The 13,887-nt window shown below is 33.7% G+C and overlaps 1 protein-coding gene across 2 annotated transcripts in view; it reads right to left on the reverse strand.

The window, feature by feature from the left end:
• The window catches only part of LINGO2 (leucine rich repeat and Ig domain containing 2), a 1,074,912-nt gene that overhangs the window by 456,181 nt on the left and 604,844 nt on the right, over window positions 1-13,887 (reverse strand). For both annotated transcript variants that reach the window (XM_012721335.1, XM_004677707.2), the window contains exon 4: window positions 1,965-2,047. The gene's annotated coding sequence lies outside the window, so the exon portion shown is untranslated. The remainder of the gene's footprint in view (window positions 1-1,964; window positions 2,048-13,887) is intronic.

Below are 13,887 nucleotides of genomic sequence, written 5' to 3' on the forward strand. Positions count from 1 at the left end.
ATTATAAAGCCATGTGTGGGTGAGGACCTACACTCAGGCCAAACTATTTCATATTGAGGTTACCCTGTAACAAATCCATAAACCTACAGTGAGGATTTTCACTTTTTTATTTATTTTAAAGGCATCATGCATTCAATTATTTGTTTATTTATGTATGTATATACTTATTGTGTAGAAGAACTAGGATGTAGGCAGATGTATGGGGGAGTGAGAGGATTCATTAGAGACAGAGTGGGGAGCATAATAGATGGATTTACTGAAGTACACTGTAAGGGGAGCAACAGCTAAGGCGGGAGAGGTAAGCTAAGGCACATGCTAAGGCACATGCTGTGCCATGTGTGAGTTAGCTCCTACTGGGAATGGAACTCACATCATATTAGCACTGGCGCTGAGACCTAAGCCCTAGACCACCAGGGAGCCTTTCTAAATGTTATTTCACATAACTCTGAAATTTTTTGATTGCATGGAAGGAGGAATGTGGGGGACTATGGTGATGACAGGTGAGCGAAGTGGAGGAGGGAGGAAATAAACATTGTTTTAAAATGAACAATAATGGTAATAGATATATAAATAAAACTAAAAAAAAAAAGATTTTAAAAGAAAGATATTCAATGGCCTCCAGGCAATGAAAAAAAAGATAAAATAAATAAAATGTTTTGCCATTGGCAATTTCCTGCTCATGTGTCATCTGAACAATTGAGAATTTGGTCTTTTTGTACCTTAGACCATACAACAGATTTGTTGATATATGTTGAGGCACTATGGATGGGAAGAACTGGACTAGAGTCTGGAAGATCTAAGAATGAGAGTTAGACTTCTTTCCTCTACGTGCTGTGGGGCTACATGGTTTAATGTCTCTCTGGTCTATACAGATACCAACTTGTCTGCACCACAGCAGAAGGGACATTGAGAGACAGCAGTAAAATCTTTTATAGCATTTTATAAGTAATTTTATATCTACAAATAATAACAAATATAATAATAAATATGTGGACTTGAGCAATTTGTATCTTTTAAACTTCGTTTCACTTGTAATTCATTTGTAGTAAATTTATAAAAAACATTCAGTGTGAAAGGAATTCAAAATAAACTGACCCTTGACTACAGAATAGCATGAAGCTTTAAGAAATTCTGCAAGCCTAGTAACCTTTTGGGACCTCAATTTATCCATCTGTAAATATATAAGTATTTTGGCTTTCACAGAGAAAATGTGAATAAAAATAAAATTACTTATTCATAAGTTGCTTGTAAAGACTTCCTATAATTATATAGTTATCCTATTTTAAATACTATTCATTTGGGAACAGCACAGTATCTCAGTTAACAGAATCCTGTCATTTATATATTCACAATAAATGTTGACTTCATGAAAACATGCAAGAAGAGAAACTCTGGCAAAAGACAGACTGAATTAAAAAAAATGAAGGAAAGGAGTAGTGTGTGATTTAAAGGCAACTTACATAATTTTTTAATAACACAAGTTCTTCAGCTGTAAAATGAGAACAATAATATTGTCTAACTTTAAGGGTTGCTTTGAGTATTCAATAAAATAATGCAATAGATTATTTAATATTTAGTTCCTGGCATGTGGCAAGTATTCAATAAATAGCAATCTTTTATAAAGCTATTTGCTATGCTAAGGAACTACTTGATTGCCCATATGCAATTTCTAACTCTTAGTTAACAAAACAATACAACTATTATAATTCCCTTTTTTTTCAATAAGGAAACAACTTTATAATGTTATATAGTTACTTTAAAACTATCTGTTATAATAAAATTGGTAAATTTTCCCACAGAATACTATCTCCCTAAGGTCTCCTGAGAATAAATTTCATTGGCTACACTGTAAAAGTATTCTCATTTTTGTTTGCAAACTATAAGGATGTTTTGCATAAGAAACAGTATCAACAGATTTAATCAGACACAGGAAAAAACATCTATAAATCATGTTATCCACTTACCAGATTGGCTTGATGGTCTCATGCTGGTGGTTGCCACTTGCAGTGCTCTGTTTTGAGCTTCTTATCACAATCTTGCTTCACGGCTGAAAAAAAAAAAACGTGAAAGGAAAAATGACGCTTGTTTTTGGAAGGCTCACACATATTAACGACCATTATAGCAATAATTCATATTTGTATAACACCTGTTTTTTCCTTCAGTTTTTGTTCATTATTGTTGTTGTTAAGGTAATATTAGCTTATGGCACAGTATGATTTAGAGGTACAGGGTCATACCCTTTAGGTATGTGTTACCACACCACACCACCACTAAGACGCCAGCAGTCCTCTCCCATAGTACATTGTGTCTGTTTATAAAGTTTTCAGCTACCTTATAAAAGGATTAACCCACATCACACATTGTGAGTTTTGCACCTTGAAAGCAAAGTAGGCCACAGGGTTGATCTTGGGAATTGTCATAACATAACAAAGTATCTATCAACTAGATATTCATTACATTTTTTTCTTTTTTGTTAGATAGATAAGATAAATGAAACTGTTACTTAGCTGCAGGAATGAATGTGAAGATTTCTAACTTCAATTTCAGAAAGCAAAATTGCAATTTTTTATAACATACTTTTATAGAAGAAAAAACATCTAATTGAAAAAAAAATTCTGCTGTCTCAATAAATCTGTCATTTAAAAGGAAAAAAATGACAATAATGTCTGCACAAGTTATTCATTGTAGTTTCAGTATTCAACAACTATTGAAAAAAATGAAAGTTTATTATCAAAAGTAGTAATGGTACATTTACACAAAAAAATTAAACACAATGAACTACTTGAATCAACCTATACAGTGAATATAAAGTTGAAAAAGAGAAATCAATTATTATTTTTCAAATTATACCATGACTTTTCCATTTTCTTGATAAATTTTTCCTTCTTATGCTACTTTTCAACTTTACCGCTGCAATCTACAAGGAAGGAGAAAGATAAAGGACACAGAGAAAGATAAATGGACAAACAAACAAACAAAAATAGTGACATCTATGCAAGGATAGATTTCATTAACTCAAAAGAAGTGCAATGAGATATAATTCCTTATAAAATAGTAATCAGCTTCTCCCTCAAACTTCATATGTATATGGTAGCTTTTCACTTGATGTTGTTATTTGTGTGACCAATAATAACAGTGGAGAGTTATTATTTTATTGCTAACAAGGTATCAGGGATTTCTCTTATGATTTTATAGGATTAGCAAACTTAATACTTATAGTTACTCAAAGTAGGCATTACTTTTTCATTGTGTAGAGATGAGAGAAATAGCACAATTTAATTAAATTATTCAGATCCAATGCCAGTAATCAAATAGGATTTGAAGCTTTTCTAGAGCCCACTCTCTCTCTCTCACAGGTACCTATGACCTTATAAATCTAGTCCAAATGAAATTATGATTTTTTTAAGGACATTCCTATGTCTCCCTTCATTTCCTAAGAAATGGACACATCTGGGGTCCTCCCTGGTGGCACAGCGGGTTGGAGTGCTGCATTGACAAATTAAGCCAAGCTGTGGCTTCTGTAGTGAGAGTTTGATTCCACATGGTGTGGCAGACCTTTTCTGTCTGCTACCTGCTCCACTCAGCAGTGTATTTCAGTCAATCTGTCTGTTCTGCTCCCTACTCTGTCTATGGTGAATCCTCTCACTGCCCCTGAATCTCTGGCCTATACCCCATTTCTCTATGCATAAATAAATAAAATCTTAAAACAACAAAATTGACATATTTGTTTTGTACTCATATCAGAAATGTAGGAATATTTCTCAATAACTTCATTTTCCATGATAATTATGCACCCAAACATAAGACTAATCCACAAAGCCCTTTCCTTTTACCAGGGGAAACTATCTTCATCCATCATTAGAATGATACAAAACATTCTGCCTATTCTCACTCATCCTACTTAAAACTCCTTCAACAATGTATTTCTCATACTTTAGCCAGGACAGATTTTTTTTTTTTCATAGCATATATCATCATTGTACTGCCCTTTTACAAATTCCTCACTGGCTTTCTATTGCACGTGGAATAAAATACAATTATAACAACATACAAGCTCTGAATAGATCTATAGCTTACCTCTCTCTCTCTTTTTATAATTTTTTTTGTTCTTTTTTTTAAGTTTTATTTATTTACTCACACAGAGCTGGGGTACAGGCTGGAGGAGCAGGGATGGCGAGAGGCTTCACCACAGACAGTGGGGAGCAAAACAGACAGATCAATGAAGTACACTGCTGAGGGGAGCAGTGGGAGGGTTAGGAGAGATCTGCCACGCCATGTGGATCACCTCTGGGGCTGGGATCGAACCTGCACTGAAGCTGTTGTGGCCGGCCTGCAGTGCTGCATCCTAACCCATTGTGTCACCAGGGAGGGCCCCCTCTCTCTCATTTTAATGGAATCCTGCATAGGCTTCTCTTAGTAGGCTATGGTCTTCAGCACTTTTTTTTTTTTTTTTCCCCAGAAAGTCAAGCTTGGCATGCCCTACAAATGGAAACTTTTCATGCTTTAGGTCTTAGTTCAAAAAACACTTTCTCAAAAGGTTTTTTCCTAATATCTCAACCTATAATCACCCTTTTAATTTATTTATCTATTATCTCTCTTCAACTCCCCCCATTGGAATGTTAGAGTCATGTAGCCAGGGATCCAATTACTAATAAGTAGCACTTAAAAATTCTGCTTAATGAATATATGGATGAATGAATACATCTTATAATATATTCTAACTAATTATTTCCTTACTTTTATTAATCCCCAAAAGGAAGATAGAGAGTCAGTGAATTAAAAACCATAAAACATAGTTTTTCATATTCTATGTCTATCTTCTCTTTTGAGATATAAAACAATTTCCATTAGGAAAAAATCAAATATTTTATTATTTTTATCTTAATAAGAATTACACAAATAACACAATCATATGCATTGGTTTACATTTTTTATTGAGGTACTATTGATGTACAACTTGTGGGTGCTCTAGAGGTAGATAATCTCACTATACCACACCCACCAAGACACCTGTATCCCTTTAGCCCAGTGCACTGAGCTCCCTTCCCACTTTCTTCTCACCTCTTCCTGCTTTGTTAGATGCAGGTCAGGTCTACAGTCAGATTTCTACGCTGTGTTACTGGTTTGGCTCTCTCTCTTCGTTGGTTTCTCCATATCACACCTTATACACATTATCTTGTTCTTGTTTTCCATATCTAACCCCGCCAGTTCTATCCATTTTGTTTCAAATGGCAAGAATTTATCTTTTTTTAATAGCGGAGTAGTATCACTACAATATTTTCTAAAGTATCTTAAATTTAACATTTGCAATGCTGTACTCAGTGGGAAATAGTTGATGAATATATGTGAACTTTATATCTTATCAATTTTGGATTTAAGTATGAATTTCTATGATTATTCATAAGCCAAGGTCAAATATTAAGAGATCTTCAAATGATATGTTTCTTATCTATAGCTCTACCAATAACAAGCAAAAAGTAAACCAATAACTGCCAAGAACACTGAAATAATCACATGCAACAAAGTGTCAGTATTGTTATGTTTTATGTTATGTTATGCTTTGCATTTATTCAAGCAAAACAATAACATATAAGGACACCATTAGTTTGACCCAAACTATGTTTTTTCTATTTGAATCATCTCTCAAAATATTTGCAACCCCACTAAGCTTAGTTTCTTTTTGTTTTGTTGAAAACATTGCTTCTCATATAGAAAGTGAATATGTGTTACATAATATTTATATACATGTTACAAGGCTGTAGAATTTTTTATTCAGTGGGTCTCAGATAAGATTCATCTGTATTTTTGCAAATTTAGGTTAAGCTGATATTGCTGAACCGTGGACTACTTGGGGTTACAAGAACTGATTTGGTATTATATTTTAAAAAATTTAAACATCTTTATATTTTCAAATATAGGATTTTTCCTTTCACGTACAATAACCAGAGTTTCCATCAACAGAGTGCTCACAAAGTATCAGTTCTCCTAAGCCCTCTTCTCTAATCTGCCCCTTCCCTCTCTGTCCTCCCCACCTGAATATCTCAGACATAAGTCTGCTTTTACGGGTCAATGTTACCATTTGGCTTTGTCTGATTCTCTGTTTGGTTTATCTAAGTTCAAAATTTGATGTTAGTAGCAATTTCAGATGATTTCAAAGTGGTAGCGAATAATTCATAGTATGTATGTTTTCCATGTATAGAAAAAAATGGAAGTTTTTGAAGCATACATTTTCCTTTTTCAGAAAAGTGCCATAACTGTAAGATCAATGATACTAAATAAGCAGTTAACAAATCATGTATATTTGTACCCTTACTTATTTTGTAGTTTATCAATAATTATAAATAATTAAAGATTTCCCTTGCTTTGAAAATAAGTGTGTATCTTGATGTCACCTACTAAGACTCCTTTGACTTTAACAGCATCAAATAAATGGAATATTGGCTTTTTTTGTCACTGGCTAATTTGATTTTAGTTAACTTTTCTTACCTTTGTACTTTTTACTATTTTCCTAATAACTTTTACTTTACAAAATTTTAGGACTGACTATTAAGTCTTAAATACACCAAGCTAAGCATGCATGCTTGTCTAATTTCAGGTATAAATTTACAAGATACTATCTCATTTAAATAATAAATTTATCAAACTAATGTTGAGCATCTACTATTGACCACGTGCTATATTAAATGGTTTGCATGTTTAATTAGTTTAATACTTTTTAAAAAATTACTTTGCTAAGTTTTAGGTGGAAGGGCAGTTCAATTAATTATATTGTTTATAAATGACAGAAGTGACCCTCCCTGGTGGTGCAATGGATTGGGATACAGCACTGCAAGCAAGCCTCAGCCTCTTCAATGTGAGTTAGATACCCACCAGGGAGGTGACTCACATGGTGTGGCAGACCTCTCCTGACCCACCTGCTGCTCCTCTCAGCAGTGTACTTCGTGGATCTGCCTATTCTGCTCTCTACTCTGTCTCTGGTGAACTCTCTCACCACCCCTGCATGTCTGGCCTGTACCCAATTCTGTATGCATAAATAAATAAATCTTTAAAAAAAGTGACAAAATTGAGATTCAAATTCAGGTAATAGTTATGGAAAACCTTATATTACAATGAAGGGAAATTAATATTTTTGAATATTCATGTATATATGTTCCCTGATTAAATGCATTTTTAGATAGAAATACCATTATTAGAAAAAAACACTGAACCCAACTTCTATAAAGGAAATATTTATGTAAAAATAAAGCTTATTTGGGAAAATAATTATCAGTTCTACAGAATATTGATTCAAGTCCTTGCTTCTAAAATCTAGCGAAGAATCATTTCATTGTCGATTGTTTATTTGATTTATTACTGATAAAAATCATCTCCAAAGCATAGGTTTTATTACTCTCAAAATAATGGAAGTAGCTATGTATGAAAATAAATAAGTTCACTAGAATGGTACACCCATTTACCAAGAATATGTTTATATCTGGTATGTTCAGCCAAACTTCCAAATAACAACATAGCTTCCATTGGTCATATTTATAATCACCACTTTTCCTGTTATGAACACTACTATGAATGCCTATCTAAAATACTGGAATCATGCAAAAACATGCACACATGCACACACATACATGCAAACATATATGGACCTAATGGAATTAAGACTGTTAAATTTGGAGGTAATTATCAAATGTTTAATAGAAACATTTCCAAAACAATTAAACCCCCATAACTAATTATCATTATCTATTACTAGTTTGATAGATCATGTACTATTATGATTGCATATGAGCTTCATTTAAATTCCAAAGAGTTGATGCTATTGGTCAATGTAGTTTAATAGTGGTTTTATTTAGTTCCAATACCAAATGAAGAACTTTTAAAACATAGGGAAAATATTGTTTCTCCCAAAAAGGTTAATAAGCATCCTATCTGAGATAACTGTATCAAGAACTGATACATTTTCATTTTCTTAATTACTTTTGAGAGCCAACCTATCATTTTCTTTGTCTGTGACTTCAAATGTTATCTTCAATTACTCCTTTCTAAAGAAACACTTAAGTAGCTCCAAAACATAAGGGATCTTAACTGTGGTAATGTTTGCAAATCAATTTTCAGTAATTTATTCTTTTCAAAAGCAAAACACTTTCAAGTAATTTAAGATGTTCATTTTAAACTGTAAGAATGTTCTGGAAAGATCCTTTATTTAAATCCAAAGGCATGGTGGCAATCATGCATATTTCTTATTAAAAAAGACTACTATGTTCCTTTTGAAGTTGGTATATTTTATTCATTTATTTTAAAAGATTTATTTATTTATGCATACAGAACTGGGGTACAGAGGCGGTGAGAGGATTCACCAGAGACAGAGTGGGGAATAGAACAGGCAGATGGACAAAGTACACTGCTTAGAGGAGCAGCAGACTGGTCAGGAGAGGTCTGCTGGGTCATGTGGGTCACCACTGGGGTTGGGTATTGAACTTGCACTGAGATGGCTGCAGCTTGTGCCACCAGGGAAGGCCCAATATTTCACTGATTTTAAATGTCATATAATAGCTTAATATTTTCAGGTTCCTACACATAAAACATTGAGGTTTCTATTTATTTTCCACCCAGATTTATTGCTTGAGTGTAATTTTGAGGTAATTCTCTGAAGTATTTTGATAAATTATATCTCATTCTCTCTATATAGATATAGATATGCATGTATGTATGCATATATATATATATATATATATATATGTAACTTTTTAGAATACAGGGAAAATGATCAAGAAATAAAGAAATTTCTGGTACAAGACTCACATTTAAAAGTAAAGAAGGTAGTTTAGATAAGGTTGAGATAGGAGCAAAGAGAAAAATAAATATGGAAGTGTGCGTGTGCATGCATGTGTGTGTGTGTGTGTGAGAGAGAGAGAGAGAGAGAGAGATGGTTCAATCCAACAATTTTATATTCTGGATTAATATCTACAGGAAACTCTAGTTATCTCTTAATGCTTATTTAATCTATTCCTAAAATTCTTACACATTTTCTATCAAAGTTTTTACTTTAACTTTTTAAATATCAAATTCTTGTATCAGACCTTGATATTATTTTATAATCTACAATTAGAAAGAGAGTCGATGGACTTTCCTAAAGAAACAAAGTATGTTGGTACCTTTCCACATCTATGCCTCTATCACTGCAAGTTTCATTAGTTCTTTTTTTTTTTTTTTAGTTGAGGTAACATGGCTAACAACACTGCATATGATTCAAGTGGTTTGATCCCAGCTTTTCCGATATATGTCACCACAACACACTTCCCACTGATATGCTCATACTCTCCTAGCATAGTCGACTGGACACCCTTCACACTTTGCTTTCCACCTTCCCTAGGGTAGCCTTGCAATGGGATATTACCAGATCTCCCCACCCCCTTTTTTGAAATTTATTTATTTATTTATGCATAGAAGAACTGGGGTATGGGCCAGAGGTGCATGGAGTGAGAGGATTCACCAGAGACAGAGCGGGGACCAGAACAGATCTACTGAAACACACTGAAAGGGGAGCAGTGTGTAAGATAGGAAAGGTCTGCTACACTGTGTGGGTCACCTCCCCTGGCTGGGATCAAGCTACAGTGGTCGTAGCACAATGGCAATGATTCTTAATTACTAGATCACCAGGAAGGGCTCTAACCCTCTTTGCTACTCCAAGCTCCTTAATAATTTCAGTGATTAAATTAGCTACATCAAAACCAAAATGCTGTTAATCCCTTTTTAAAATATTTTGAAGGTTCCTTATTTCTACAGAAAATGTGGGGGAAGAGAGTAGAGAAGGCTGGAATCCCATTTCTAAATTCTCAGTCTATGCTTAAAGACATCAATTGCCTTTAATCTACTTGAGATTAAATTCGTATTTGTAAATGCATAAGCAAAAGTACACTGGAAACTGCAAATGTGAGTAATTTCATTTTGGATGCAATATCTGTGAAAAAAATACTATTAGTCTCCACATTTTTAAATAAACACTTAGATCATATATCTACATCTAAATATGTTATGTCATAAACAATAAAATCCAGGCTTGAATAGCCAAATTCATGATTAGTGTGACTTTTAAAAACTGCTTTATTTTTTATTTTCCTTCCCTGAATATAGTCTTGTGTATTTCTGTTCAGGAAAAAAAAAAAGAAAAAAAGAAAAAAAGGAAAAAACCCTTTATTTCCATATATTTATCATCTTCCAAAAGTCAGGTTAAGTGCTAACTTCTTTTGAGACATTCAAGTAGAGATGTGCTTGCCATTCTCTGTAAAAGTATAGAGTGTCTTCTATTTACATTTTTTGATGTACTTATGTTCTAAATGTCCCTTGTTCATGTATTAGCACTTTCTGGACCAGCATCCTTTTTGATTCATCTCTGCAGTTATTTGTCTGGCTCATTATCTATGTCATAAGAAGAAAAAGAGATTTCTCCCACTTTTTTTTTTTGTTTTTTTGAGAAGGTAGTGAAATGTTATTGGACTTAGAGTGCAGGCCTATCAGAGATCATGCAGCCTATTTAGTAAGAGTTGAATAAAAAATTTCTACTTAAGTCTACTTAAGTCCCCAAGATAACTCAATCATCTAGTGGAAGACACCTAAATTACAGTTAGAGTATGTAAAAAGAGTTATAAGCTTCAAGTACTAGTTTTGCATTTCGAAACCTAAAGTTTGCAGAGCATACAAGATTCACTTTAGCAGTACAATTTTAAAACACATAGATCCATTACATATAAAACAATTTCACTGAGAATTAAACTTGTTTCTTCATAAGCCTGTTTATCATTTGCCCAGATCTCTAATGCCACAGAGAATCTTGCTGATATTCCTATCTCCAAAGCAATGGACTATTTGTTGATAAAGTGCTTTTTTGTGTACTGCAGGCATTTTGGAAATAGCTCTGAGATCAAACTAAATGAGTTCCAGTATAAATAAAGAACCTGAGACATTGCAAACTGCACTCAGGAAGATATTGGTGTGACAGCGAGAAAGATGCAGTGTGACCCTCTGCAATTGATGTTTCGTATTGAGTGCAGGGTCTAATAAAATGAGTTCCATCATGGAACTTGTGTGCTCAATGAGAGCTGGATTAAACTTAAATATGAGCTTTGACTGCTGGTTTAGAGAATGAAAAAAATGATAAAGACAAAACATCACTAGAATAGTAGTTTGAGTCACGTTCAGACTTCAAAATAACTGTTAAATATGGACTTTCTATTCTAATCAAGGTGAGAAGTGAAAGCATTTTCATATTATTTATGTTGCCTCACTGTGAACGTTATTTCAAATACACTGAACCATGACTGACTTCATTTATTTTAAAACCTCTGGCATATTTTACAGCTTGATTCATTTTCTAACACTTTCAAAACTGTAGTTCATTAAATTACACTTGTTCTGTATAAGTCACCACAAATACCTGCTGTTGACCTAAAAAGATGGGAGAGGGCAAGGCCTTATTTTAATGCATTCCCTTATGCAGATCAATTGAGACAGCTTCCTAAAAAAAAAAAAACTATATAGTTTCATTACTGTAGCAAAGCTGTGGGTTCTGGTAAGTTAGGTAAGGAGGAAGAGAATCACTTCAAGATAACAGGCTATTTTCTACCTACAGCCTGGACAATTAATCATGAATTCCAGTGTTAGTAGTGGATTTTAATAGCATGGTTTTCCATAAAATGCTTTTTTTGCCTGAGTGAGATAAATGAAAATTGCTGAGTGAGGTTTGGTTGCCATCCATCTGGAAATAGGTTACTGACAGATACTCACACGATCCTTAAGTCGGAAATGACACAGGTCATTCAGGCTATCTCCCACTCAATATGGGGTTACTGGCTTGTGCTAAAAAGTGGCTCAAAATACAGCTCCATTGGCATGAATAGGAGAACTGAAAAAGACTTCAACTACTGGATAAGAATGTTTATAGAGAGTAGAAGTCAGCCTTCTTGTACTTGTCACACATTGGTCCAAGTTTTGTATTCTAGAGCTATTTTGAAAACAGAATCCTAGTTTCACATGGCAGCTCTTCAAATAATTGAAGGAAGTTATCATTGCCCTGCAAGAAATGCAGCATCTTTTAGACACATCACCACTTTCTTGAACACAAAATGACAGGCACATTCCTCACATGACATGTTTCTAGACATTTCACTATTCTGGTCACCTTCTTTTGGAGCACTTCAATTTTTCAATGTCTTCTTTAAAAATATATTGAACTTCCTATGACATTTCTGAAGCTTCTAGCAGAAATGGAATGCCCTGAGAATGGCAGTAAATTTTTCTGGTTTGTGAAAAGTGATGAGACCTAAACTTAAATAAAATTTTACTTCTTAAAACTGGTCAGAGAAAAAAGAATCATTAGAATACAGATATTATAGAGCATTATTTGAGAAAGTGAGGATTGTCTATACCATGTTGTTCATAACCCCCTGGGGCACACTTCCAATCAATTGTCTGTATCATCTGTTAAATCTGTGAGAGGTGGAAAGATCATCTGTCAGAGAAAAGATTTGTATCATGATTTTTCCACTCAACCAATCTTGGACAAGTCACTAACAACTGAATAACCTTGGGAAAGTAAATAACATATCAAGTTTTCAGTTTCTTCATTATTGTGGTTGATTTGACTAAATCATGGGGTGCCCAGGTATTTGACTAATCATTTACTGTGAAATTGTCATTTAAAGAAGTAAAATCAGTAGAGATGTTTGTCCTGCCCAATGTAGGTGGGTACCATTCTATCTGTTGATGATCTTACCAGAACAAAAAGACACAGGAAGAATGAATTCACCCCTTTCTGTCTAATTGTTTGAGCTAGGACATTGATCTTTTGCTTTCAGCACTCATGGTTTACAGGCATTCAGTTCAGACTGAATTTTATCACTGGTTCTCCCTGGTCTCCAGGTGGCAGGAAGCAGATATTGAGACTTTCTAGACTCCTTAATTGTATGAGCCAATTCCTTGGAATAAACATCCTCATTTACATTTGTTTCTCTAGTGCAAGCTGACCAATATAAGTGATCTTTAAAGTCTTATAATTTTCCCTGGTAAGAGATCTCATTTGTTTTGAAACTTTGTTTTGATCAGGAGTAGTGTCTTTGATCATAATTTAGCCCAGGTTTAAGTCACTTTATCTTCAATAATGTCTGAGGAAATGGCGTTTCCACTTCCTACAGTTTCACTATTCACTTGATGTGTTGGTTTACCCAGAAAATTTTGTGCAGGCTTTGAGTACTGCACACACGTTTGGCAACATACATGAAACAAACACATATAATTGCAGCTATTTCCCCTGAAGAACTTAGAGTCAACAAGATACTACAATTTAAAACTATAAAAGCATGAATGTCAAATTTTGATTATAATAAATAATGGAATTCAGAGGCATTAAAGATTAACATAATACCAAAAAAAAAAAATCATGAAGGTTATGGAAAGAGACAAGGAAACTAAAAAGATAGAATCTCGGTAATTGGAAGTATTTATATACTGTCAGAGTGATAAAGCTTTCAGGTAAAGAGTTCTCTATTACTCTAAAAACCACAATAGTCCTGAAACACTTACTCAGAAGACAAGGATTTAAGCATAAATAAAGGGTCTAAGCAATCTATTATATGTAAAACATTTCACCATCTTAGTTAACACAATACAACAAAGAGCTCAAGATTTTGTAAAGGTGATGGGGCCTATGCAGCACAGTGAGTGAGTGTATACACACACACACACACACATATATATGTATATATGTATATATATATGTATATACCTGATATAGATGTACATAGATAGATAGATGGATAGATAGATAGATAGATAGATAGATAGATAGATAGATAGATAGATAGATAGATAGATAGATAGATAGATAGATAGACATAA

Source organism: Condylura cristata, unplaced genomic scaffold (genome assembly GCF_000260355.1).
Source record: "Condylura cristata isolate star-nosed mole 26May11 unplaced genomic scaffold, ConCri1.0 scaffold00006, whole genome shotgun sequence".
Lineage (NCBI taxonomy): Eukaryota > Metazoa > Chordata > Mammalia > Eulipotyphla > Talpidae > Condylura > Condylura cristata.